At 35.7% G+C, this 27,434-nt stretch overlaps 1 protein-coding gene across 3 annotated transcripts in view; it reads left to right on the top strand.

Annotated features, from left to right (window-relative positions):
* Window positions 1–27,434, top strand: part of LMO3 (LIM domain only 3) — a 391,565-nt gene that overhangs the window by 74,441 nt on the left and 289,690 nt on the right. For 2 of the 3 annotated variants that reach the window (XM_023256804.2, XM_045061447.1), the window contains one exon: window positions 3,512–3,597. The exons of the other annotated variant lie outside the window; for it this stretch is intronic. The gene's annotated coding sequence lies outside the window, so the exon portion shown is untranslated. The remainder of the gene's footprint in view (window positions 1–3,511; window positions 3,598–27,434) is intronic. 3 annotated transcript variants of the gene reach the window in all.

The following is a 27,434-nucleotide window of genomic DNA, read 5'->3' as shown; positions in this document are numbered from 1 at the left end:
ACATTCTAGACCGCACTTTCCTTCACCTCACATTACACTGATCACTGAGCTCTGATTAATACTTATCTTATTATTAATACATACTTATCTTCTCATATGTGGGAAAGCCCAGTGTCTGTACTGGGGAATGGAACTTTGCTGTGGTGGGACATAATCCCACAGCAAATACAATAAGATTAATGCCTAAATTAGGATATCAACTGCCTTGGAGAGTAAAGAAAACCTTTGCAGAAGAAGTGACATCTGAAATAAATTTTAAAAGATGAGAAAGCATTTGTCAGTGAGTGTGATACATTTTAGGCAAGAAAGTAGCCTAAGAAGCCTAAAATTAAAGGAAGAGCAACATATTTTCGGGAAACGGCAAGCATTCTGTAAGGTTGGAACAAGGGTTAAATGGGATATGTGTAAAAATGTAGACTGAAAAGGACATAAGCCCGGATATCAAAGTTGTTGTTGTTGTTGTTTTTTAATTCCCTGTGTAGGTAATTAAACTTCGATATAAAAATAATAAAAAGTCTAATTTTCAAACAAAAGAGAAACATGATTGGCATTTATAAAAACAATTTGTAATGACAGATTAGATGGTAAGCATGTAACCCAGTAAGGAAAAATCCTTGTTACTGACAAAATTTAGGAGTCCATTGCAGTAATCTATTAAGAGGGATTACTTGTTTAAATTAAGTCAGTGTCAGTAGGAGCAGATAGAAGGAGTCAGATTCAAGAAATAATTCTGAGATGAATCTATAGGACTTGTGGTCAACTGAGCTGAAAATGGGTAAGAGCTGAAGAAGAGTTAGATGGGTAGAGGGCAAATCAGTCAGGTCTAGCAAAGCTGACAGAGCAGGGAATGGTGCTATTAACCTGTCATCCAAGAAATTCACCTTCCACAAAAGGAAGAAAAGATTTCATGGGCAAGAGAATGAGCTTGTTTGGTTCTATGTTAAACCTGAAATGCCTACAAGACAATCAAGATGACCTATAAAAATGTCCAGGAAACAATTAAAAATACTAGAGTGAAGAATAAGGAAACACACCTACAGCCTGAGAAACATTTTTTAATAGTTTAATATTTTATTAAGTTTTTTTATTTTTATTAAAAAATTTTTAAAATATAATTTATTGTCAAGTTGGCTAACAGAGTGTATACGGTGTGCTCTTGGTTTTGGAGGTAGATGATTCCTGTGGTTCTTTGCTTACATGCAACACCCGTGCTCATCCCAACAAGTGCCCTCCTCAATGTCCATCACCCATTTTTCCCTCTCCCCTTCCCCATCAACCCTCAGTTTGTTCTCTGTATTGGTCTCAGTTTGTCTCTTATGGTTTGCCTCCCTCTCTGTATGAAATTATTTTTTCCCCTTCCCTTCCCCCATGGTCGTCTGTCAACCTGAGAAATATTAGACAACAAATTTGAAGACAAACTTATACAACCACTAGATTGTCCCTGTTTCTGAAAAGATAACTTAAGTATTTATTTTTTGAGAAAAGCATATACTCCTAACAGATCCTGTGTCAAAATGCTAAGCTGTTGTAAGTGTAAATATCAAATGTTGATTCACACCAATATGTTCTCTTGAATTATTTTACTGATAGACTTTAGTTATTTAGAGAAAGCTTTAAAAACACAGGATCTAGGACACAGAGCATGACATATAAAGAAAGAAGTCAGAAACATGAGGCACTAGTAGACAATATGAATGAGTATGGAAGCACACCAGAGAGGCTAGGTGTGGTCAAGGGAAAGGGAAAAGGGGCAGAAAAATAGGAAGTCAGGGAAAAGTGAAAATAGAAAGCAAAGAAGGGAAACAACTACTTATTTCCCAGTTGGACTGGTTCTCTGAACATATCATGTGTTGTTGTGTTTTGTTTTTGTTTTAATTATTGCTCCCTTTAAAAAAGCCTTAGAATGATAGCTTATGATTGATACACTTGAGTTTCAATTACACATTCAAAAATTGAAAACTAACCAGTTCAGTGCTCTAGATTATTCTTTCAGTTTTATGACAAAAATTTTAAAAGATGGACTTTTACAAAGGAAATGTTCTTTGGTAGCTTTAAATAATACAGAAGGATCTCCAAATATTGCCTATAATACACAATTCATTGCATTTTAGCTTCTTACAAATGCTTTAAAATCCCATCTATCCTAGCTATTTTTTCTTAATAACTTTTTCTATATATGCATTTTCTTCAACCCTTAAAGATTAGGGAAAGGTTTATATAGTAACTATGTGATTGCATCAGCCTGTGTTTCCTGAAACCCCAACAGATATTTTAATGCTCAAATTGTAAGGCAACACTTTATGTGACTGCATTAAGAACAACAAACAACAACAACAACAACAACAACAAAAAGGTTTTTTAACTACCCTCCAGGCCTTAAAAGGCTTTCTTCCATTGGCATGACTAAAAATATAATATTGATAAAAATAAGCATACGTTTGACATTTATTTGAGGTTACTACATTGGTGGTGAAAGGAGGGAAATACTAAAGAAAAGTAATCTTGTAAAGGAGATATCAGATGAGTATTACATTTTTTTTTCATTTTGCCTCCTCATTGCTTTGTATGCAAATTACTTTCTGTTCCTACTTCTAAAATTTATTTATCAGTAGAGATTTATTAAAATCTGACTCCTGATTTATTGCATTAATATTTATAAAAATATGTGACAAAGTGTATAGATTTGTGTATATACATATGTTTGACCTGTATATATTTATGTATGTAAGTATGTATATGAATGTATATATGTGTGTGTATTTGTTCAGTTGTCCAACAGCAATAAAAGAAAATCAGACTTGTAATTTAAGACTAGAAACATAACTTACACTAACATCCAGTTTTTTACTGGTAAAGTATTACTTATAAACAATATATAAAACATAGTGTATTTTTTACTCTATTTTCCAATAATATTTTTTGGTGATAATGGTGGTTTTACCGCATTCTAAAGCACTGAAATTCACTGAAATTCCTTTTAAATTATTAACAGTATATTATGATAATGCTACCTTCTTTTAGAAAAGCTAAAATGTACATTTTTTTTCAGATTCTAAGATTTATATCAAGATATGTGTTACAGTTGGCATGATTAACAGCATTTTTTTCCTTAGTGATACATAAAATAATAGTGTATCTAACAATAATGCTGTCAAATTCAGTAGAATCCTGTATTAGTATATTTCAATTCTTTAAAAATAGAGAAAACAATGTGGTATAGCAACAGTTAACAGAGTATCCATCTTTTACTGTCAGTAAATACAAGTTTAGCTGTAATGATTTTATCTAATTTTGTGTAAATCTTGCGAGAACTATTTAAGCAACCAACTTAAAAAGACTTTTCTAAGGCAGTGGTTTATACAAAATTGGATGAAAATGTAGGGACAGGTTAGGTGAGTAACATGTCATCTAAAGTTATGACCCATGCCACCAGCAAAGCCATTCAGCTATTTTTGAATCTGTCCTAAGTGCCACACACCCACACGTTTTTGTCTTTTTCTTTTTCTTTTAGTTCTCTCAAGACACTATGTGTGATTTACAGAGGCTTTTCTTTGCTCCTTTGAGTTTTCTCTGCTTACACTGCCAGTGATAAACATGGTAAGAGAACTATAGGACCATAAGTAGTTGGTCTAGTCTTTTTAGAAATAAGGGTCATCCGATCGTATCCATACACACATTCCATAGATCACTTACCTAATTTTGATCTTTATTAGGAATTTGGAAATGTATATTGCATAATCTTGAGAACTGCTAAGGAAAGTAGGGAAGACTACCCAAGAGAATATTTTAGGAACCAAGAAATTTGTCTGCTGTGTTTTCATTCACTGATGAATGTCCAACCTGAAAAGAACAAAGGAGACATTATTCTGTGTCCTCCACATGTTTTAAGTGAGGGCCAGTAAAATTATGATTATTCAGATAGCTCTAAGGTAAAATTTGCAAGTGGATTCAGTTAAAAAGAGCTTGAAATAAATAATCCCAAACTTATGGAATAACAAATCAAGGTTTTATTTCTTATTTTTGAAAACCGTATTCCACAAACAACTTTATAAAGATATCTTTATCTGAAAACACTGACATTTTTGCTTGTAAGTCACATTGTTGACATTCCATAGAAAAATAAAGGCACAGCAAATATATTACAGAGTGCTATTAAGTAGAAAGCAATAAATGTGAAAGGATGGCAAGTCAAAGTTATATATTAAATAACTAATTTTTATAAAGTTAGAGTATACTTTTTAAGTAAATACATACCATGTATTATAGAAGTATTTAGTAATAACATTGCACATTAAATATTAGAAACTTGTATTGTCAGTACACTTTTTTTTAAGTGAAAATTAGTTTCCTCTGGCTTCATCCTTGCCAGCTGAAAATGTGACATTGTTATATTCAGAGAGGCGTCCACACACATTCCATGCCAATAACAAAGTACAAGAAACTGAAAATAGCAGGGCAGCATTCTGTTACGTGATATTAAGAATAACACTTCTTCTGGATATACCTCTAAAATAAAAGATGATGGATATCAGAGGGGCATTCAGAAGATTCAACTCAAGTATAATTGGCAGAAAGGAGTCATGGGGTGAAGGAACCAAGGTTAAAGCATGTGAGGGGCAGGGTTCTGGTAAGCATTGGGCCAGCCCCAGCATTTCTAACAAAGTGCCCAAGGATCAACTTATCTTGAATATTTTCCAAAGGAACACACATGAATGGACCACACATATACATTTCAATGGAATGCATATACATTTGTAATGTCTGCATGTGCAGAATGACTTAATTTTGGAATACATTTTATACATAGACAAGCTCTTAAGAACACTCATAATCTATATTAATCAAAGCCTAGGTGGTTGCTTGAGTTCCAGTTAAGCTTAATCCTTAAGAAAGGGTTCCCTATATACTATGCTCTGCTTTTCCTCTCAGCATCTCCCCCTCAACAAAATGGTAAGAGTTCAGCTGACAACAGGGTAAACAGATTATTGTGTTATTGCTGGCTGATTGCCGGAGTTATTTTGGAGCTTCATAATTCATTTAAAGAGATTTTTGACATTTATGAAATGACTTCTATAATCAACTGACAGTGCAATATCCTATAATTGTTCAATTAAAAATGACTACTAGTGCAGTCATTTATTAGTAGAATCAGATAATTGTCTTGCCACTAAAGAGTACTTCTCACTTTGCACATCAAATGAAAATGTTTGAGTACAAATCTGTGACACAGCAGCCGAAGTCCTGGGGATTTTCAAGTGCATATGTAATTATTACAGACCTCTGAAGTAAATATGGTTTAATGTGATAATCTTAAATGGATTGTGTGTGAGCCTTACAAAATACTTTTCCATGTAAACCAGAGCATCTGTCAGAACGGATAGGAGTTCATTTCCTACCAATATGAAGTTCATGATATTCTTTCCAACACGTAGTTTAACATGTGTACTTAGAACACAGGACAGCATGCTTTTCCCTCAATCCTCATTTATCTTTTTCTCCCCCTGCAGATGAAACTGATTACCAAGGTAAGGAACCAGGAATGGTTGCATTGATAAATCAGTTTCATATGCAATACTGCCCTATTGGGGTCGGCATTCAGAAGCTCTGACTTCCAGATACAGACACAGATAGGAATGTGGATCCAGAAAAACAGAAACATTTACACACACACACACACACACACACACACACACACACACCAATTTCAAATGTGGAATTTCTCTGAAAATGCTTTGACTCACATTATCACGAACCATCTGTTAAGCTAAATCATAAATCAGTCTTTGATTAAATAATTAAAAAACGAAAAACCCTCACCACACTGAAAACAGAGAACACGCAGATCATTTAAAGAAATAACTAAATGGAAGAAACAGCAGCAGCCCCCATACAGATAACGATTTCTTTATTTTTCTTTTAAATTAGCATTGTGCCTCTTTGGACAAACTGGCTAAAACTCAAAATTTACATTCAAATAATGATAATTAAGGAAATTCAGAAAGTGCTCAACAGATGGAAGATGTTACTTAATTTGAGGTTGCTACAAAATAGAATTTAGTAGTGTCATTTCAAAGTTGCAGCTTAATTTTAATTTTTAAATAAATAATCAGATTTAGTTGTTTGTTGTTTTCCATTTTATTTGCAGGAAAATGTTTAAAAATTGCTGTCAGTTTCAATTGCTCTCTCGCGCTTTGTTTCTAACCCATCAGCAACCCAAAGAGCATTTGAATCACAGCTGCTTTGGGCTTTTTGTTTTTGTTTCTCTTCAAATTTTTTTTCAAGCCCGTTTTTCTTCTTCTTGTATGGATTTTAGAAAGAGTTTTGATAAAGACAGTCCTGGCAGCTGGATGATAAATATTATTTTCTTAACCTGCCTAGCTTTGTCAGCCACCTGCGACTGCAGCCTGCCACACGTTGGAAGCAGCTCATTAACTTTCCCACAGCTTCCCAGGAGTTTTCCTTGTTTTCTTTCACCTTGGGTGTGTGCTGCCTTCTCACTGAACGGTTAACTATCCGAGTAGGCCGAGTGGGCTTTGGCACCGCGAGCGGAGCACGCTTCAGGCAGCCTCCCTGCTAAGGCTCAAAATCTCTCTTAAACACATTAAGCAGCCCATTTTGGATTGATAGTGCAGTAATTATTCTGCTTCACCCTAAAAACCATCCTGGGGTAATTGGCGCAGAGGAAAATTACCCAGAGTCCTCCACCACCTGGTAGTTAAGGAACGAATCCAGGGAAAGATAAGTGAAGCAGGAAAAAAAATCGGCACTTATTTGATTTTAATCTCACCACTTTGCAAGCATTTAAATTGCCTTAATCAGGTGGTTGGCTTCCAGCCTAGCTGGTAATCTGTTATCAAATTTGAAACTAGATTTTTTAAAATGTCAGTGTAGGCTGAGAATTGAAGTCTATTAACAGTTATGAGCCTCCCTCCCAAACTTCCATAATCTATGTATTAATAATCCTTTTTACAAAGCTGTCAAATATTACTTTATTACAAGTCTGTATTAATAATACGGATGTAAAAGCAGGATTTAATTATTTATTTTTTATTTTTATTTTAAAGTTGAGGGAATATACAATGCTAACATCCTTAACACTGAAATCCATTTTTTTTAAAGCAATAGCTTGAGTCTATGGAATAACCTTGATAAATGTAATTGAATTTTTCTTTGATAAGATTAACTAGTGGTAATTGTGAATGGGGAGGTCTGACCCACTCCAAATGAGATGTATGACAAGCTGAAAATAATCAATTTTTCTTTTCTTTATTTGAGCCCAGATTTTTTTTTTAAATGGAAAGAGAAAATTGGGGCCTTGCAGGATGAAACATTTGTGTCTGAAATGTTTTTGTATACACTGCTTATCTCCCATCTCCTCAGTGTGTCTAATTGTGCTGAGCTTGGTCTAAAATGAGATCAACACATTGAAACCCCAGAAGGCTTAATTAAGGGAGGGACTTAATATGTACCAAAAAGGATTTTTTTTAAATGTGGCATAAATTTTACCTGCAACATCCTTTACTAAAAGCATCCCAAAATTGTTAGGCCTATTAAATTGCCTTTTTCTTTTTTTAAGAGAGAGAGAGAAGGAAAAAAAGAAGAAAATAATTTTACTTTGAAAATCTTAATTACTGTGATAGCAGGGTTGGGTTGTGCCTTTTTACGATTCCTGTATGATTTGCATTTTGAGTTGAAGTTTTGTTCTTCACAGCACACAAGCCAGCAATCAGGAGCATATAGAAATGGCTTGATAGATTCCCCTTTTAAACATGCTTATAAAACATTTTGCCTATGTAGCTTTTTGTATTACACATTCCATGGGGTTTCTCACATACCAATCAAGAGAGCATATCCCTTTTAATTCATTTTCTCAGAAGTTTAAGGGCTTGGAAATGTATATTAATACAGAACAAATAAATGTTTCAAAAACTGCAGCACTATTGTAAGGAGTTTCATTTGAAAAGCAAAAAATGCTATCATTATTTTTATTCTTCTTTCACGGTTTTTATCTGACCATAGAATTTGAGTAGCTTAGACTACAATAGAGACTGCTCAACAGTTTGGATTCCTAGTTCCCTTCCCGGTTTCTGACTAGGTTCAGGAACCTAAAATCTAGTAGACAATGAAATTAATCACAATGCAAAAAAAAAAAAAATCACTTGACAAACACTGAATAAAGCCAAGTATACATCAACATGTACGTATTATATATTTCTATATATACTTAAGCAAGGCACAATCAGTATTGATATCTTTTTATTTGTATACATATGGATTTCCTATATTACCCCAAAATTACTCTTATTATTTCTTTATAGCATATTAAATTCAACTAAACATAATAAACATTGCTTGCCTCTTTTCGAAGATGAGAGCTCATTAAAACTTGGTTGTTGTAAGATTTTGTATCTTCAGGTTGAGACATTTCACTTTGAAATGAAATAAGTTTTAACATGTTTTGGTTTGTTTTGGTTTGGTTTGTTTTTTGTTTTTTTGACAGCTCCAAGAAAGAATTTAGGTAAAGTTATAATGGATGTTTTCTTCCTCCCATATGTGAGCATGATGCCACCAACACCTTCAAAATAGAAATAGAATATTTGGGCTTTAAGCTACTGCCATAAGAAACTGATACATAATGTATCTAAATTGTAGTTTCTTAGGGTTAACATCAGCTAATTCTTGTATGAGATTATGTTCAATGTCATAGTTTTTCCAGTCCATCATAGCATAGAGTAGTCTCTGGCTGAAATTGCCCATTACTATCTCTCTAGAAAGTTCACTTGCTTCACCTCATCCTCTCACTTACCATTTTTGATACCTTAGGAATGGCCTGCATTTCAGACAAGTTTCTCATTGACATTTATTCTAAGTCAGTGTATGTCACATAATATTAAAAAGAGAGGAATCTTTGGAAACAAAAAGTACTCCTTCACATACAGATTTAGAGACGTAAAGGCTATATTTAATTCTTTCTTAGTTTTGAGGACATGATTGTTTTCATCTTCAAGTATTTAAAGTATTTTGTGGAAGAGAGATGAGATTTCTTTTGTATGCCTCAATAGATGGAGGTTGGGCCACTGTGAACAAGTTACATGGAGAAAGACATCAGCTCAGTATAAGAGAGAACTTAGTGACTGTCAAAATCATGCAGAGATAGAATGGGCTGCTTTGGAAGAGTGACTTCTCTGTCACTGGAGATGTCCAAGGAGAGACCAGAAACTACGTGGTGAGATTATCCTAGAAAGAGGGTAGAGATGGGGTTAGAATATGTGACCTTTACTATTCTTTCAAACTCTGAGATCCTAAGATTGTGTAATCATATACTAGACTGCCTGGATTTTACTGAGTGAAAGTAATTATTTTTAAGTAATTTTTAAACTATTTTTGGTACTATTTTGAAGGGTATAAAAATAGATTTACTGTAAAGAGCACAATACAAGATCTTTGATAAGAAGATTAATCAGTCCAGGCCGGGATCGGGGTCAGAGTTAGTATGCATGTTAAGAGAATTATGGAATAAACCTATGCAATCATCCTTTTAATCTCAAACTTTGTTATTGTGTTAAACCAAAATTTAAAAACCTAACACCTGTTAGCACAGAGCACTTGAAACCCATGCCTAAGACCAAGGGGTCAGGAAAAATGGAAGTCCAAGTAAACATGATACTAGAACTCATTTCAGTAGGGAGAGTCATACCTTGTTCAGCTAATATATTATGAACATCACTATTTATTTGCCAAGCCATCATCTCAATCCTAGAGGTAAAAATAAAAATAATATATTTCTCTCTTGCCTTTAAGAAATCAATATTTTGGGGCGCCTGGATGGCTCAGTCAGTTGAGCATCCGACTTCAGCTCAGGTCGTGATCTCACAGTTCGTGGGTTCGAACCCCGCATCAGGCTCTGTGCTGACAGCTCACAGCCTGGAGCCTGCTTCGGATTCTATGTCTCCCTCTCTTTCTGCCCCTCTCCTGCTCACGCTCTGTCTCTCTCTCCTTCAAAAATAAATAAATATTTTTAAAAAATTAAAAAAAAAGAAATCAACATTTTACTTGGAGAAATAGATATTTGAGCAGATAAATTATGGTACATCATGGTAAATACCACAAGAGAATATGACCTAAATTATTGGACAGACCAAAGGAGGGAACTCCTTTGGAAAATTGAGGCTACTTTGATGAAATAGATACGTCATATTGAATCAGTAGCGGTAGATAATTAATGATATCCTATGGGTTAAAGGTGGTACTTATTTCAAAAGAAAAATACAGAAATAAGTTTAAAGGACTATGCCTCTACTAAAGAATTCTGAAGGTAATTCCCTTGTGACTAATTATAATAGTATAACAATAGCTAACATTTATTACACACTTATTATGCACCAGCCATTGTTCTAAATGCTTACTTGCATTAACTCTACTGTTCCTCGTAACAATCATGGATGTGTTATTACTATTTGCATTTTATATGTGAGAAATCCAAGACACTGACAGACTGAGTGACTTGTTCAAGGTCAGGTCACAGAACTAGAAAGCAGAGGGAGGATATAAACTGAAGCAGTAAGTCTCCTGAGTCCAATATAGTAAGGTTTTTATCTCCAAGAAACGATTTTTTGATGGACCAATATTAAGCACTCTGTTTTGAATAGTATTTTTTTGTAAAATTTTTCTTCAGTATATCAAATGTCTAAAATACTATCCTGCTGCCCAGAACCACTTCACTCTTTGTGCATTACGAAGTTAGCTGGTTCTAAGCTCCATAGCAATATATCCTTGAGAGCAAACAAGAACTGGCTTACTTTATTCCTCAGCTTTTGACAACCTTTATTATTTCATTTATCTGCTATTCATAGCGAGATGTAAACATCTTACTTCCCTGTGTGATCCTCATATCAACAGTGGGTCAGTTTAAAATATTGGGAATCAATATGTTATAAAACATCAGCCAGTACTAAAAAGGCAGGCCCAGAGAAAATTCATTGAATGTCAAATAAAAAATAAACATCAACAGTTAAAAATGTAATAAGATAATAAATAAAAGCAGGGAATTAAAAAAAATTTCTTAACCCAAAAAGCAATTTGACAAGTAAGATATACCTATATTAAACACAAAGCCGCTTACAGTACAGGGAGCAATGAATTTTTCATGCAGGTAGACAGAACAATTCTTTTCTAAATTTAATAGACAGAATACATGACATTAGTGCCATTGATGGTGGGGTTTGGGACCCAGGAAGGGAGGGGCACTGGAGCCTCTGTGAAGACATTAGTTAGCCCAGACTCTACATTTTTTATTGATTTGTGTAGACACTTAAGACTAAATGTTTTTATATTCAGGATCTCTTTTTCATCCTAGATATGTATGCATATATTTCTCACATGCAGGTCCTCAGCTCTGTTTTTATTTTTCTTAGTTTCATACCTTCTCATCCCTGTCCTTCAAACTTGCACAAGCTGATCCTGCTGTCAGTTACTCAGTCAGTCTGCACCCATCTGTGAGACATCTTTTTATTGACCTATCATTGAATCCACAATTCTATAGAAAGTCCTACAAAAAGTGACAAAAGAAGTAGGGCATCGCATTCCTTTTGGGCTGCTTAAAATTTAATGTGCAATGGCTAATGATCAAAAGGAAACAAATAATATCCTTAACCATGTTGCCTGGATAAAAGAGTCAGGAAGGCAGTGGTCTAGAAGGGAGTGAATGTGGTCCTGCAGTCCTCTTGATGCACCCAGTGAAAAATACACTACCAAACCCATTTGCCCATATACTGGGATTTAACAAATATTTCCTTCCTTCACTGCTGTTGCTTTTAGGCTGATATACATCTCTAGGAACATAGCCTTCCACATGGGCTTCTTTTTTCCCTAGCTACTCTTTCTTTTGACCCCAAGCACTTGCTGCACCCACAAGTCCCCTAAAGTGAAATAAAAGCATAAGTTTAAAGAATGAACCTCTCATTGTGAAAGGTCAGAGATCAGAGTATTCACACAACATTTTAGTTTTGTTGGTAGTTTTGACAGACTCTTTGACCATAGCAACCACAAATATATATTAATTTATTCATGTGTTTACTCATTTATTATTTTTGAGCCTCTCTTGTGTCTTAGGCACTATGCACATTTCTGGAGAAAATGTCTGACTCCTACCCTCAAGATCCTTATACTCCAATGGGTGAAAGGTGTGTGTATGTGTATGTGTTGCATATTTGAATATGGTGAATAAAGAAATATAGTTCTGCAGAGAGTATTATAGGAATTACATTGAAACAGCACCAACAAACCTGGGATATGATAGGAAGGGTCTGAAAATTGTCTTGGAGATTAAATCTGCACCCTGACCTATATGAAAAATAGGAAGTGGCTTTTATAAGCACAGAAACCATGAGCAACACCTGTAGCCGGCTTCTGTGAGGAACATAAGCAATTTAGGTTGTAGCAGCATAAATAGCAAAGCAGAGAGTAGCAAAGAATGAAGGTACAATTGAAAGCCCAAGTCAAATCACAAAGAGTCTTGGGTGCCCTGCTGTGTAGGTCATGGAGTAGGTATGCTCTAGGGGTATTGGGGGCTGGCAGTGGAATGAACGGTCTGGGAAAAGGAGAAAAGTGGGAGAGGCCAAAGGTAAGAGTTATGGTTAGGAGACTCTTTACTATAGTTCAGAGATAATGAAGGCCGGGCGTAAAGCTGTGGCCGTGGTGGTAGTAAAGAGACAATAAAGCCAACACATATGTAGTTCAAATTCCTGCAATTGCTGAGTGATAAGAGTGAGGGAGAAATCATGAGTTACTTTCTATAAGAAATGTTGGCCACTGGACAGGCTATCAGTTAAGATAGGATCTATATAAAGGACAAAGCAAGTTTATGGGAAATATTAAGTTCAGATGTGTTATTAGGATATACTAAGATAATAAGTACCTAAAGGAGCTGAAAGGAGATTATATATAAATAGGATGTCAAGCATATGTAGGTGATAATCAGAACTCTGAGATTATATAAAGTAATCTAAAAACAGTGTGTACAATAAAAAAGGTCATGGTCCAAGGTTGGGGACATCAACATTTAAAGGACATATTAAAAATGAAGTCCCTAAGGAGGAGACTGAAAAATCTGATAATGGTATCCTAGAATACAAGGATAGTTTCAAATAGAAAGGAGGTGATCTGCAGAGTCAAGAATTTGAAGCAAAAAAAAAAAATCTGTTGAAATGAAGACTACAAACCCACTTGTTACATTTGGCAATTAGGAACCCTTACTGATTGTAAGAACACCAGATGCAAGAAATAGATATGGGCACCAGATTGTGGGTGAATATATATGAACATGTGAGTATATGTGTCTCTCAGAAATTTGGGATGAATATTGAAGGAACGAATATGTTAAATTGAATTAAGGGGGGAGGTTATTATAGTTGATGAGAAAGACTTGAGGTGATTATCATTTGAAGAATAGGGCCAGGTGGGATATGGCCTTTATAGATAGAAGAGAGAGGAGATGACAGCTAGAACAAGATCCAAAACAGGAGATAAGGTGATAGAATTAAGGGCAAAGATCAAGTTGCTGGTCTTAAACAGGATGGGGAAGATGTCCGTCTCTGAGACTATAGGGAAGGGTGATAGAATGGATGTAGCACAGATGATTTTATAGTTAGTGAGGTGAGAAATTGATTAGCATCATTCCTGAAGCCCTCAGATGTGGATCACCAACAGTGAAAGAAAAGAAAGTTGGGTAGAGAGATTAGGAAAAAGGGGGAATTTTTAGAATAGTCTTTTTGAAGAAAGTAAGAGACCTGGTCAAATAAAATACTGATGAGCAGCCAAGAAAGTCAAGCAAATTTTTCAAAGCATAGATTTGCAGTGTTGCAAACTAGGGGGAATATATTATTATGGAACAGATCTCAGTGTTCATATATAAGGTCTAGGAAAACCCTCTAGAGTATTTAATTTGTGCTGCAATATGCTGGGCAGATGTGGCTGGGAGGTAGTCATCTCTTCAGCCATTTGTGAAGGTAACCCGTGTTCAGTTTAGCCTGCTTCTTAGAAGCAGCAAGTTCACCTCTTAACCACTAGCTTCCAATGGCCTGCATTGTGTTGCCCTGATCTCCATCCTGAACCCTTGCCCAAACCAGCACCCTTGCCCATGCACTCTGCCTCTGCTTACTTCTTCTCTAAGGTATTATAAATTGGCTATTTAGAAATATGCTTTCAAAAACCTGGCAAGTTGTAACTGAATCTGGCCTTTGGTCCACATTTATCCATCTTGTGAGCTCTACTCCAAAACAGAGCTTACGTCTATTCATTCCTCTTTCCTCATTAGAATCACCTTAATTCAAGCCACCATCAGCTCATCTAGATGATGGTCACCATTTTCTAACCAATCTCCTCATGCCAACCTTGTCTCTTTTTAACTTTCTCTTAACAGCTTAGTGATCACATTTCAAATATTATAGGGGCGCCTGGGTGGCTCAGTTGGTTGGGTGGCCGACTTCAGCTCAGGTCATGATCTCGCGGTCCGTTAGTTCGAGCCCCGCGTTGGGCTCTGTACTGACAGCTCAGAGCCTGGAGCCTGTTTCGGATTCTGTGTCTCCCTCTCTCTGACCCTCCCCTATTCATGCGCTGTCTCTCCCTGTCTCAAAAATAAATAAAATGTTAAAAAAAATTTACATAAAATATTATAAAAATGATGCTTTACACCTGGATCCTCTTGCACTTAGAATAAACACACATTTTTTTTTTTAATCTGACATATAAATTCCTACAGGGTAGAGCACCCACCTGTCCTGGACCTCATGTCCCACCATTTATGTCCTTGCCTACAATGTTCCCAGCCACACTGATCTGACATTTTCCAGAACTCACCAAGCACATTCCTGTCATAAGGACTTTGCATTGATTTTTCCCTCAACCCAGAATACCCTTCCATCTTCTCTTCATATGGCTGACTCTTTCTCATGCTTCAGCTCCCAGTTTGAAGGCTACCTTTCTAGAGAAAATTGTATTACTCTATTTGATATACACGACCTCTCCATCCTTCCATAGCTCTGCTATGTCATACCTTTGTCTTAATAAAATGTGTTATTGCATACTAACTTTCATAAATAAAACAGTGTCATTAATGTATTTTACCACTTGTTTTATCTCTTTCTCACTAGACTGTAAAATCTTTGGGGCGGAAACCATGTCTGTCTTATATAGTATTGTAGCACCAGTTTCTAGCAAAGTGTCTAAGTGAACACCTAGTACACTGTCCAAAATGCCAGCTCATTTTGATGAAAAATGATGAGCAAATGAGCCTGGTAGCTGTCAAATGCATAGAATTCATTTTGCTGATCCTGTCTCGAGGATTTGACAATGTTGTTCAATTTTTCCTTTGAAGCCCCTTTAGCTTGGATTTTTGCAACATCATGCATTACTGGTATTCTTACTTCTTGGAACACTTAACTGTTATTTGCAGTTCCCTTCCCCCATAGACATCCCTTAACTATTAGCTTTTTTGGAGATTTGCCTTTATCCTTTTACTGTTCTTAGTCATTATATGTTTCCAAGATACTCTGCACTATGGTCACCAGATTAACGAATGCTATATGCTAATAATTGCCTTTCTCCATCATGTGGTTAAAGCTATTTATCCAGATGCCCAGTATTCCAAATTGATTATTTCTAAATTTTCTAAAACTTAAGATTTCTAAAAATATACATTTATTTTTCCTTATATCTCAATGCTGTTTCTGCCTTTATATCTCCTGTGCCATCACCCTCCATCTAGTTACCTAAGTCATCTATTCATTTATTCGTTTTCTCAGTAAATATTTATTGAGTGATTTCTATGTGCTGAGCACTATTCTAGGAACTTGGAATAGGTACCTGTGTGTAGAACAGTTACACACACATACACAGACACACAAAACTGCCTAGATTCATCTTAGAATCCTCCTTTTTTTCTTTTGTCACTTCCTGTTTCTTGTTGGTAACCCAGTTTTGTAAATACTTGTACACACAAACTCTGAATGTATTCCATTTTCTCCCTCCTTCTCTATTGGCCTTAGTTCAAGTCCTTATCATTTCTAGCATTACGGTAACTTTTTAACTGGTTTATATGCTTCTAGGTTACCCTACAATACACCTCCAAAATACAGGGTGAATCATTCTAAAATGCAGATCTTGCCATGATCCTTCACTAGATTAAAATCTTAGTGAATCTTCACCCCTACAAAATAAATATTTTGTTTATACATCTACCAAAATCAAGTCCAGGGGACTGAAGCAGACCAAGTCAAAATAAGAATTATATAAAAGAAGGAGAGTAAAGAGCCCTAGGTGAACATTCCAAATATTTCAAAGTTATTATTACAGCACATCATCATAATATGAAATGTGCTGGCACCAGCTGGAATAGACCAAGCAGATCCAATCAATTTATGCATGTATTTTTTCATCATAGAAATACTGCTTTCATTTTCTCTCTATCATTCTTTGTGCTTGTTATACGTTCTTATTTTATACTATTTGTTAAATTATTAAGTTTAATTTTAACTTCCAATTCCTGATGATTCATGAATACACTGAACAAAACAGTTCTCTGATATAGATTTGTATGGGCCACGCTTGCTGTTTGTACTAAGTATATGTGTCATAATAAAAAAGCTCTATTTATATACATAATTTTCACTTCAACCTCAATTTTCTTTTAAGAAAACTTTATAGCAAATAACAACTTATCTATTGGGCCAATGTTGAATTTATCTTGATTGTTACTTAATGAATAGGGCACACCAAATCACTCTACTTGTCTTGAATTTTTGGAATGACATGTTATTTATAAAATTATGACTTATTTTGAACCAGAAATAATCTTACTCTTCAGTCACCTTGATATTTATTTTTTTTAATTGGAGGTATACCTGATATTATACACATAGGTTGTCTTATTTGAAGGACATCATACATAAAGCCATATCAGCCATTGTTTTTCTTGGTTGGCAGAATCAATCAATCCACCTATCAATCACTACTTATTAGGTGCCAACCTTGAGCCTGGCATTGATCCAGTTCTGTGCATTAGTGAAACAACAAGTAAAAAAGGGGGATAATAAGATGATAAATTCCAAATTATAAAATGTGTTTATTTTTTTTATTTTCACCAATATGGACTGTGTGAATAATTTTTTCGTATAAAAACAATCTTTGTAAGAAGCATTATTTTCAGTCGAAAAGATGAAACGTATTATGTAGAATATGGTATTATATAAACCATGGCATTCAGATCTCTTCAGGGAAAACTGTCCTAGAGCTTTTGTGCTGTTTGGTATCTTTCTATAATGATTTCCTATTGAACAGTGAACCATTACCTCCATACTATAAGTCACAGCATTGTCTTACTGGCCATTGTAGGAGGTCTCTTTGGAGGTTGATTTAGGTGCCTGGTATTTAGAAGGCTAGTTGGGAAAGAACTAATTCTGAGCTCTGGGCTCTTCCTCGGTAGATTCCAAGACCTCATTGTTTCATGTGATTCTGCATTTACTTGCAACATCCACTTGAGCTCTGAACTTGAGAGTTCAAGTAATCCCCATAGCACTTAGTCCCAAGAGACCAAACAGAAAGTCAAAGGAGCAATGCTTTTGCTAAATCAACAAAAAGCACTTACTGAAGGTTAGCTAAGATCTTTATATATAAACTAACCTCTTCATCTGCATTCTCTGATCATACTTCTCACAGATTCAAAATTTGAATTGGATGAGGAAATAAAAAGTGAAAGGAGCTTCTTTAATGTGTGTGTGTGTGTGTGTGTGTGTGTGTGAGCACGCGTGTGCATGTTTCAGGGCTTTGTTGCTATATGAGTTAGTTAATGGATTCAAGTCACTATATTCCAAAGGGTTTCCAATAAGCAGAATCCTCTATACATCTAATTATATCATCAGTAAACAACTTTTAAACACAACAGTGTGGGGCAGTTGAATAAGCAGAGACTGCATCCAGACAATAATGTGTTAATTTAATAAATAGCAACAAATAGGAGCTAGCCAAGTCAAAGCCACTTGTTTTAGTCACTCAAGAAAAATATTTGAGTATTTTTGAGGGAGGCCAGAAGGTCTGAAGACCTCTTCTTTCACTATAGTGAGCCTGTTTTTCAATATTGGTCTTGCAATTTCCAGTATCATTTAAAGTACTTCTCTTGACATAATTCAAAAGATAAAGACTCACCCGTATTTTTATTTTTTTAACGTTTATTTATCTTTGAGAGAGAGAGGGAGACAGAGCCCAAATGGGAGTGGGGCAGAAAGAGAGGGAGATACCAGTCTCTGAGCTGTCAGCACAAAGCCCCATGGCGGGGGGGGGGGGGGGGGGGACTTGAACTGTGAGATCATGACCTGAGCCAAGTCAGACGCTTAACTGACTGAGCCACCTAGGTGCCCCAAGACTCACCCATATTTTTAGACAGTCCACTCACTAAACCATTCAGCACTTTCACAGAACACCCAATAAACAGAATTTCAGATCCCTGACTTTTTATCTTCTGTTATGTTCTCGATCACCACAACTTAAAACTTACCAGAGCTATACTCTGCTGTACATTCTTGAATAATAATATTAGCTTAATCTCTTTTAATATGTTTTTAATAGTGTTAATCTTCTGATTTAAAATAATAACCAAACATACTCATTTTGTTTAGCCTTTCTATAAAGCAATTTGATTATATTTACCAAGAGTCTAAAAATAGTAGATATTTCCATTTTTTAAGGAATCTGTTCTAATTATACAAAATTTATAAATAAAAATGTCCATTATGTCATCCACAATGAATTTCAGAATAAGAATATTCAATGTATAATGTTTAACATTAGCAAAAAAATAAAAACAAATAATATTTGTAAAAATAATGTATTAAACTAGCACTTGAAAGTGAAGGGGAAGAAAGGAGATCAAAATTACAAGGTACAAGAAAGTATATATTATATTAATTATAATTAATTATAAGTTCAAGAGTAGGTGAAACTAATCAATGATAATATAAATCAAAATAGTGATTGTGAGAGCTGAGAATAATTAAAAGGAGGTACAGAGGAACTTTGTAGGGTAATAGAAATATTCTGTATCTTGTTTGGGCGTTTGGGCTATTGGTTACATGACTATACAGGCATACCTCATTTTATTGAACATGGCTTTATTGCACTTCACAGATAATTGGTTGTTGTTTTTTTTTGTTTTTGTTTTTGTTTTTTTTTTCAAATTGAATGTTTGTGATAACCCACATTGAACAAATCTATTTGGTGCCACTTTCCAATGGTATTTGCTCACTTTGTGTCTCTGCCTCACATTTTGGTAATTCTCTAAATATTTCAAACATTTACATTATTACTATATGTGTTATGATGATCTGTGATCAGTGATCTTTGACGTTACCGTTGTAATTGTTTGGGGGCACCACAAACCACACCCCTATGAGACAGTGAATACACTCAATAGATGCTTTGTGTGTTCTGACTGCTCCACTGGCTGGCCATTCCCTTCTCTCTCTCTTTCTCTCTCTCTCTCTGTCTTTTTTTTTTCTCTCTCTCTCCCCTCAGCCCTCCTTATTCCCTGAGACACAACTATATTGAAATTAGGCCAATTAATAACCCATAACCCTACAGTGACCTTTAAGTGTTCAAGTGAAAGGAAAAGTTGCACATTTCACACTGAACATCAAAAGCTAGAAATGATTAAGCTTAGTGAAGAAGACATGTCAAAACCCAAGACAGGCAGAAAGTTAGGCCTCTAGCACCAAATAGTTAGCCAAGTCGTGAATGCAAAGGAAACATTCTTGAAGGAAATTAAAAGTGCTACTCCAAGAACACATGAATGATAAAAAAATAATAAAATAAAATAAAATAATAAAATAAAATAAAATAAAATAAAATAAAATAAAATAAAATAAAATAAAATAAAACAAAACAAAATGAAATAAAAGCAGAACACCCTTATTGCTGGTATGGAGAAAGTTCTAGTGGTCTGGATAGAAGATCACACCAACCACAGCCGTCCCTTAGGTCAAAGCCTAATCCTGGCAAGGTCCTAATTCTCCTCAGTCTGTGAAAGATGAAGAGAGGTGAGTAAGATGCAGAAAAAAGTTTGAAGCTAGCAGAGGTTGGTTCATGAGGTTAAAGAAATCTTCTCCACAACATTAAAGTGCAAAGCAAAGCAGTAAGTGTTGATATAGATGCTGCAACAAGTTATCCAGAAGATCTAGCTAAAATAATTCATGAAGATGTCTATACTAAACAGCAGATTTTCAGTCCAGATGAAATAGCCTTCTATTGGAAGATGATGCCATCTGGGACTTCCATAGCTAGAGAGGAGAAGTCAATGCCTGGCTTCAAAGCTTCAAAGGATAGACTGACTATTGTTGGGAGCTAATGCAGCTGGTGACTCTAAATTGAAGCCAACACTGATTGATGATTCTGAAAATCCTATGACCATTAAGTATTATACTAAATCTACTCTTCCTACGCTTTAAATGAAATAACAAAGCTTGGATTACTGACAGCACATGGTTTACTGAATCTGTTTGCAACATGGTTTACTGAATATTTTCAACCCATTGTTGATACCTACTGCTCATAAAAAAAAATATATTTTTTCAAATTATCACTGTTCGTTAGCAATGCACCTGGTCAGTTAAGTGGTCTGATGGATCTCTCTCTCTCTCTCTCTCTCTCCCTCTCTCTCTCTCTCTCTCTCTCTCCGAAATAAACATTAAAAATAATTTTCTTAAGGGGGTCTCCTTGGTGGCTTAGTCAGTTAAGCAGCCAACCAGCTCAGGTCATGATCTCACACTTCGTGAGTTTGAGCCCCACATTGGACTCTGTGCTGACAGCTCAGAGCCTAGAATCAGCTTCAGATTCTGTGTCTCCCTCTTTCTCTGACCCTCCCCCACTGGCATTCTGTCTCTGTCTCTCTGTCTCTCTCTTTCTGTCTCCCAAAAATAAATAAACATCTAAAAAATTTTACAAAAGAGGTCTGATGGATACATACAATGAGATTAATGTTGTTTTCATGCCTGCAGACACAACATCCATTCTGCAGCCCGTGGAAAAAGGATTAATTTCAACTTTCAGGTCTTATGAAGAAATACACTTCATAAGGCTATACTTACCCTAGATCATGATTCCTCTGATGGATCTGGGTAAAGTCCATTGAAAGCCTTCTAGAAAGTACTCATCATTCTAGATGTTACTAAGAAAATTTGTGATTCATGAGAAGAGGTCAGAATATCAACATTAGCAGGAGTTTTGAGAAGTTATTCCAACCCTCATGGACAACTTTGAGGGGTTCAAGACTTCAATGGAAGAAGTAACTCTGAAGATGTGATAGAAACAGCAAGAGAACTAGAGTTAGAAGTAGAGCCTGAAGATGGGACTGAATTGCACAATCTCATGATCAAATTTTAATGGATGAGGAATTGTTTCCTATGGATGGGCACATAATGTAGTTTCTTGAGATGGAATCTACTCCTGGTGAAGATTTGGTGAAGATTGTTGAAATGACAACAAAGGATTTAGAATATTACATCAACTAAGTTGATGGAGCAGCAGCAGGTTTGGAGAGAGTGACATCAATTTGAAAGAAATTCTGTTGTGGGTAAAATTCTATCAAACGGCACTGCATGCTACAGAGAAATCATTCATGAAAGGACAAGTCAATTGTTGTGGCAAACTTCATTGTTGTCTTATTTTAAGAAATTGCCACAGCTACCCACCTACCCCAACCCCAGCCTTTAGCAACTACCACCCTAATCAGTCAGCAACCATCAACATCTTGGCAAGATCCTCCACCAAAAGAGTGACGACTGGCTGAAAGCTCAAATGATAGCTAGTAATTTCTCACAATAAAATATTTTTTTTAATTATGTACATTTTTTAGACCTAATGCTGGTGCACACTTAACAGACTACAGTATAGTGTAAACACAACTTCTGTATTCTCTGGGAAACCAACAAATTCATTTGACTCTCTTTATTGTGATAGTCACTGTATGGTTGTGGTCTGTAACTGAACCCACAAAATCTCTGGCGTATTCTACATACATTTGCCAGAACTTATTGGTCTCAGCATAACGCATATCACCTTCTACAAGTTTTACCTCAATTACAAATTAAGCTTTTGCACCAATATGTCAGCTACTATGGTATTTCCTATCATCTTCCAAGTCCATCCTTCTATTGTCAACTTTGTGATGCTGAAACTGAGATTCCTCCAGCCACACTTTTGTGTTGTCAGGTAGGTCCATGCTAGGTTCTGCCAATAGAGGGAGATAGAGGGAAATTAAGAGCCTAGAGGAGGAAGAAGGGAAATCTTTTTGCCTCTTACTATTTACTTTCTGTCCTGTGTAGGTAGTTCTTGTGAGCATCACTCCAGCAACATTTTTTCACCCACAGAGCAGCAGTGCTAAACCTGTTTCAGCTGCTGAATCCAATTTGCAGTTTTTCTCCGTACTTGGAGAATCATGTTTATCAACATTCCACTGAGACACCAGCATTTGGCAAGAACCTGCTCCTCAGAGTTCTGGGTCCCAGGCCAAGGGGACCCCTCCTTTATTGTCAGAGATACTGAAACCAGCTGAGCAATGCCTCTTCCTCATAGATCTGGTTGTTGGGACCACCAAGACCTTTCTTTAAGTCTCTGGGCTGTAATAATTCTAATATCTTTCCATTATTTTTTCAGTTCTAGAGGTGGTAGCTATTGCTTACAACTTAGATTTTTCTTTTTATACCTAGGTAATAGTTCCTTATGTTAAATTCTCTATCTTCAATAACTGGTTTTTAGGAGCACCTGGGTGGCTCAGTCAGTTGAGCATCTGACTCTTGATTTATGTTCAGGGCATGATCTCAGGGTCGTGAGATCAAGCCCCATGTCAGGTTCCACGCTGGGCGTGGAAGCTGTTTAAGATTCTCTCTCCCTCTACCACTCGCACTCTCAAAAAAAAAAAAAGAGTTTTAGTTTTGCCTTTTGCCTCTTGGATGTATCTGTGTATTTTTGTGTGTATATGTATATCTATATTTTTCCACATACCTTCCACTTATTAACTGCTCCAATTTCTTAGCCTCTTTAAGCCTCCATTTCTTAATAAGTAAAATGGGATAATGTTAGCTATTACCTATCTCACATCACTTTTATGAGGGCGAAATTAAATAATACATTTTAAACAAAACAGTCAATTAAGTAATAAATTACGCAAGTTTAAAATACCTGCCAAACCTAAGTATCCAATACAATACAGGCTCAAGGGGTTTATTATCTAGCCAATAATATAATACAAATATGTTCTAATTCATAAGCTACAGAATGGGTACATGAATGTTTATTTTCTTGTCTTTAAATTGTATATATGCACTCTTTTCTATTAGTATTTATTTTACAGTAAGTAAAAATGATACTGGGGTGCCTGGGTGGCTTAGTCACTTGGACATCAGATTCTTGATTTCAGCTCAGGTCACAATCTCATGGTTCGTAGGGTCAAGCCCCACATTGGGCTCTGAACTGACAGCATACAGCCCTCTTGGGATTCTCTCTCTCCCTCCCCTTACCCCACTCGCATATGCACATGTCCGTTCTCTCTCTCTCTCTCAAAATAAATTTTAAAAACTTTAAAAATGATACTAATAATACAGTGAACATGAGAAAATTATTATGAAGCACTGTATATCATGAAATCACAGAGGGAAGCCAAGATGGTGGAACAGCATGGAAGTTTTTTGTGTGTATCATGAAATCACAGTTATAAAAAATAGCTTAGAACAAGGAATATAAGAATCTATACATGGTTGTATTTTTCTTGTAAAATGTTTTAAAGTGAGGTAACTCATAACAAAAATAAGTAAATCTAAAAAGTTAAAAAAAAGTTTCCTTCAGTTAAGTGGAAAATGTTTTCCACTGCAGGGAATTTTAAGAGAACAAAAGGAGCCTCTCAGTTGTAGTGCAGGAAGGGGTATGTATACATGTCCTTCAAGCCACATTTCCCACAGCACCATCTACTCTGTCATTCCCAAAAGCTGGTGACGTTCACTGAAAACTGTCTGCCTGGCAGCTCAGTAGTTAAACATTGCTAAGTTAACAAGATCTTTATCATTCCTATCTTATAATAACCCATAAAATGACAGTATAACAGAATTATACACACACACACACACACACACACACACACTTAAAATAGGGCTGGGGAAAGGGAAAAGAGATTTCAGCAGAATGACGTCAACAAAATTTTGCAGATGTTGAAAGGATAGATCACCCATGGTCGAATTAGAGCTGAGGGTGTGAAAGCTGAATGCCTTCAGGAAAGGAAACCAGTGAGAAACAAGGTCATGCTCACCACAGAACGAGAAGAACTAGAAGAACAGTTGAAGATGAAGCTAAAAACAGATGGATTTTACTAGAAATGTGTCTAAACAGTTAGACTTCAGATCTCCTCTTTCCCAGACTGCATAGCCTAGCAAAAGGCAAGATTTTTCTGGAGAGCTGAAATGACAAGAGTTTCTTGAGTCTGGGGACATCAGGCAAAAACATCACCCACCCCTTTTATACCTGAAGCTTTCAGAAAGTTGGATGACCTCATATTACATCTCATTTTTCTATTTCTCCACACCTACTAACACAGAATTAAAAGACTCTTCTTTGGGAAACTGACCAACTAAGGAGAAATGGTCACATATAGGACAATTTGAGGTCACTGACAAAACAGCTAGGTTCTTCTTCAGCTTTCTTACTGGGATACCACTAATAAATAAGCTCTGCTTATGCACATTGGCCTTAACATTAGCTTTTTAGTATTTCAATCTTAAACATGAATGGAGAGACAAGGATTGCTACACAACTTAGGAAAACCTCAAACATGAACAGAGAAAAAAGGCCAAACAAATTGAAACGATTACTAATGAAATAGATGCAAGTTAGGGAGCAGAAGAACACTTAAAAGAAAAAATTCTATAATTACTATTCTAGAGTGGTAAAAAATACATGTATTATATATATGTATAAACATATATTATATATAATACTAGATATACATAACTTCCAGAAAATGAGAACAGTATGCTATCAATAAAGTAACACAAACATATAAAATAAACATATAAAACATATGAAATAAACATGAATTATATATAATACTGGATTATATATATTATATATAATCAAGTCATGATCTCATGGTTTGTGGGTTCAAGCCCTGTGTTGACAGCACAGAGCTTGTTTGGATTCTCTCTCCCTCTCTCTCTGTCCCTCCCCTGCTGACACTCTCTCTTCCTCTCAAAAAAATAAATAAACTTTAAAAAAAATATTTAAAAAAAGAAAGTAAAATCAGAGAACAAAAAGCAGCTCTTGGAAATTAAAACTGTGAGAGTAGAAATTTTAAAAATCAATTAAGGGTGGGAATAAAGACTTTAAGAAATCTCTCTGAGGGGTGCCTGGGTGGCTCAGTGGATTAAACATCAGACTTCAGGTCAGGTCATGATCTCGTAGTTCCTGAGTTCAAGCCCCATGTCAGGTTCTGTGCTGACACCTCTAAGCCTGCTTCAGATTCTGTGTCTCCCTCTCCCTCTAACCTCCCCTGCTTGCTCTCTCACTCTCTCAAAAATAAACATTTAAAATTTTTTTAAAAAATAAATCTCTCTGAAAATGAATGAAGACAAAAAGAGATATAATACATAAGACAAGAATGATAAGAAAATAAGAGGATAAACCCAGGGACTCCAACATCTAAAAAAGAATTCCAAAAAGAAAAGAAAAGTGAAGAAAATATCAAAGAAAACAATACAAAACTATTTCCAAAATCATTGGCATACCTAGTTTATCTGACACCTGAAACACATCATTTTAATACCACCTTCCTGTAATTAGTACATTTGTATTTTGTAAGAATCATATAATAATGAGTAACCATTTTCTTGATTCATTTTATTTTAAGGTAAATAACAATTTAAAAAGAAGAATAAATGTCAACTTACCAGATATTATTTAAGTCTGGTAAATCATATGAACTTAAATCGGCACTTACAAAACAAAAGTATTACATATCACAGATGGCACTCCGCTTCACTTTTTAAAACTAAACTCCAAATTAAAAATTCCAGTGGTCACAAAGAATGACAGGAGTATGTAATGTGATAGGGACTGGAAACAGAAACTACACCCAGGGAGTTCAAATAATTCTGAACCCTTGTAAACTTACCTTCAAAATGAATAAGTGTAGCTTGTCTGCACATATTGGGAGGGAGGGAGCTGATTCTATACCTAGGTGTTCTTCACATTAACCTCCATGCAGAATACAATATTTAATATAGGATAAAGAGTGCAAATGTGCTCATTTGAAGCTTACATATACATTATTAAAACTCGACAGTACCGGGGCACCTGGATGGCTTAGTTGGCTAAGTGTCCGATTCTTCATTTTGGCTCAGGTCATGATCTCAGGGTTCTTGAGTTCAAGCCCTGTTGGGTTCTGCACTGACAGCATGGAGCCTACTTAGAATTTTCTCTGTCCCTCCCCCTCTCTCTCTGCCCCTACCCCGCTCACACACACTCTCTCTCAAAAATAAGTAAACATTAAAAAGAAAGGTTAACAGTATCAACAATTGTTAATAACTGAGAAGATTTGGAAGAGAATTGCTGGTACGTGGCCAACAAACCAAGGCATCTTTTAGTCAGTTTTCATACTATTTTTAAATTCCTTTTAGAGTGTCCTTATGGCCTGCACTGAAAAAGACTGTTCTACTGGCCAATTCCTGGTATTCCATCTCCTAGAACTCAAAGATATATTTCCAGATTGAAATGATCTACCAAACACTCTGAAAAATAAATGAAGAAGCAGCCACTCTAAAATATTTCATTTTGGAAATTGCAGAATACTTAAGTAAAGAAAAAAGTAAAATTTAAGAGAGAAAATGCAGGTCATACACCACCAACCAGATTGCCCAACAGCAATAATGAGAGCTAGAAAATAGTGGAACAAATTGTATATAATTTAAAGGGAAATTTATTTCCAACCAGAATTAACCAAGCTGGAATACATGAAGGGAAAGTATGAAGGGAAAATAATGACATTTAACACAGTCAAGTGTCAAAAATGTGCTATCCATGAACCTTTCTCAAGAAGCTATGGGAGGATGTGCTGCATCAAAAATGTGGGAAAACACTACGAAAAAGGGAAATGAGATGCAGTACATAAAAGAAGAAGAGACAATCCCCAGGATGGTGAAGGAGGGGATCATATCTGAGCCAACAGGTTTAGAACAGGTTTCAAAGAGCAGATAAGAGTATTACAGAAGAATTGACCCAGCAAATACATGGAGTGGATAGATTGTCAAATACACTTGACTTCCTTTGTTTGGCTCTCCTATTAAAATGTAAGCTCTGTGAGGTCAGAGAACACATCTGTCAGCCGTACTGAGGGCTGAGAATCTTGT

Source organism: Felis catus, chromosome B4 (genome assembly GCF_018350175.1).
Source record: "Felis catus isolate Fca126 chromosome B4, F.catus_Fca126_mat1.0, whole genome shotgun sequence".
Lineage (NCBI taxonomy): Eukaryota > Metazoa > Chordata > Mammalia > Carnivora > Felidae > Felis > Felis catus.
The sequence above is the reverse complement of the archived record's forward strand: the minus strand, read 5'-3'. Positions and strand labels throughout refer to the sequence as shown.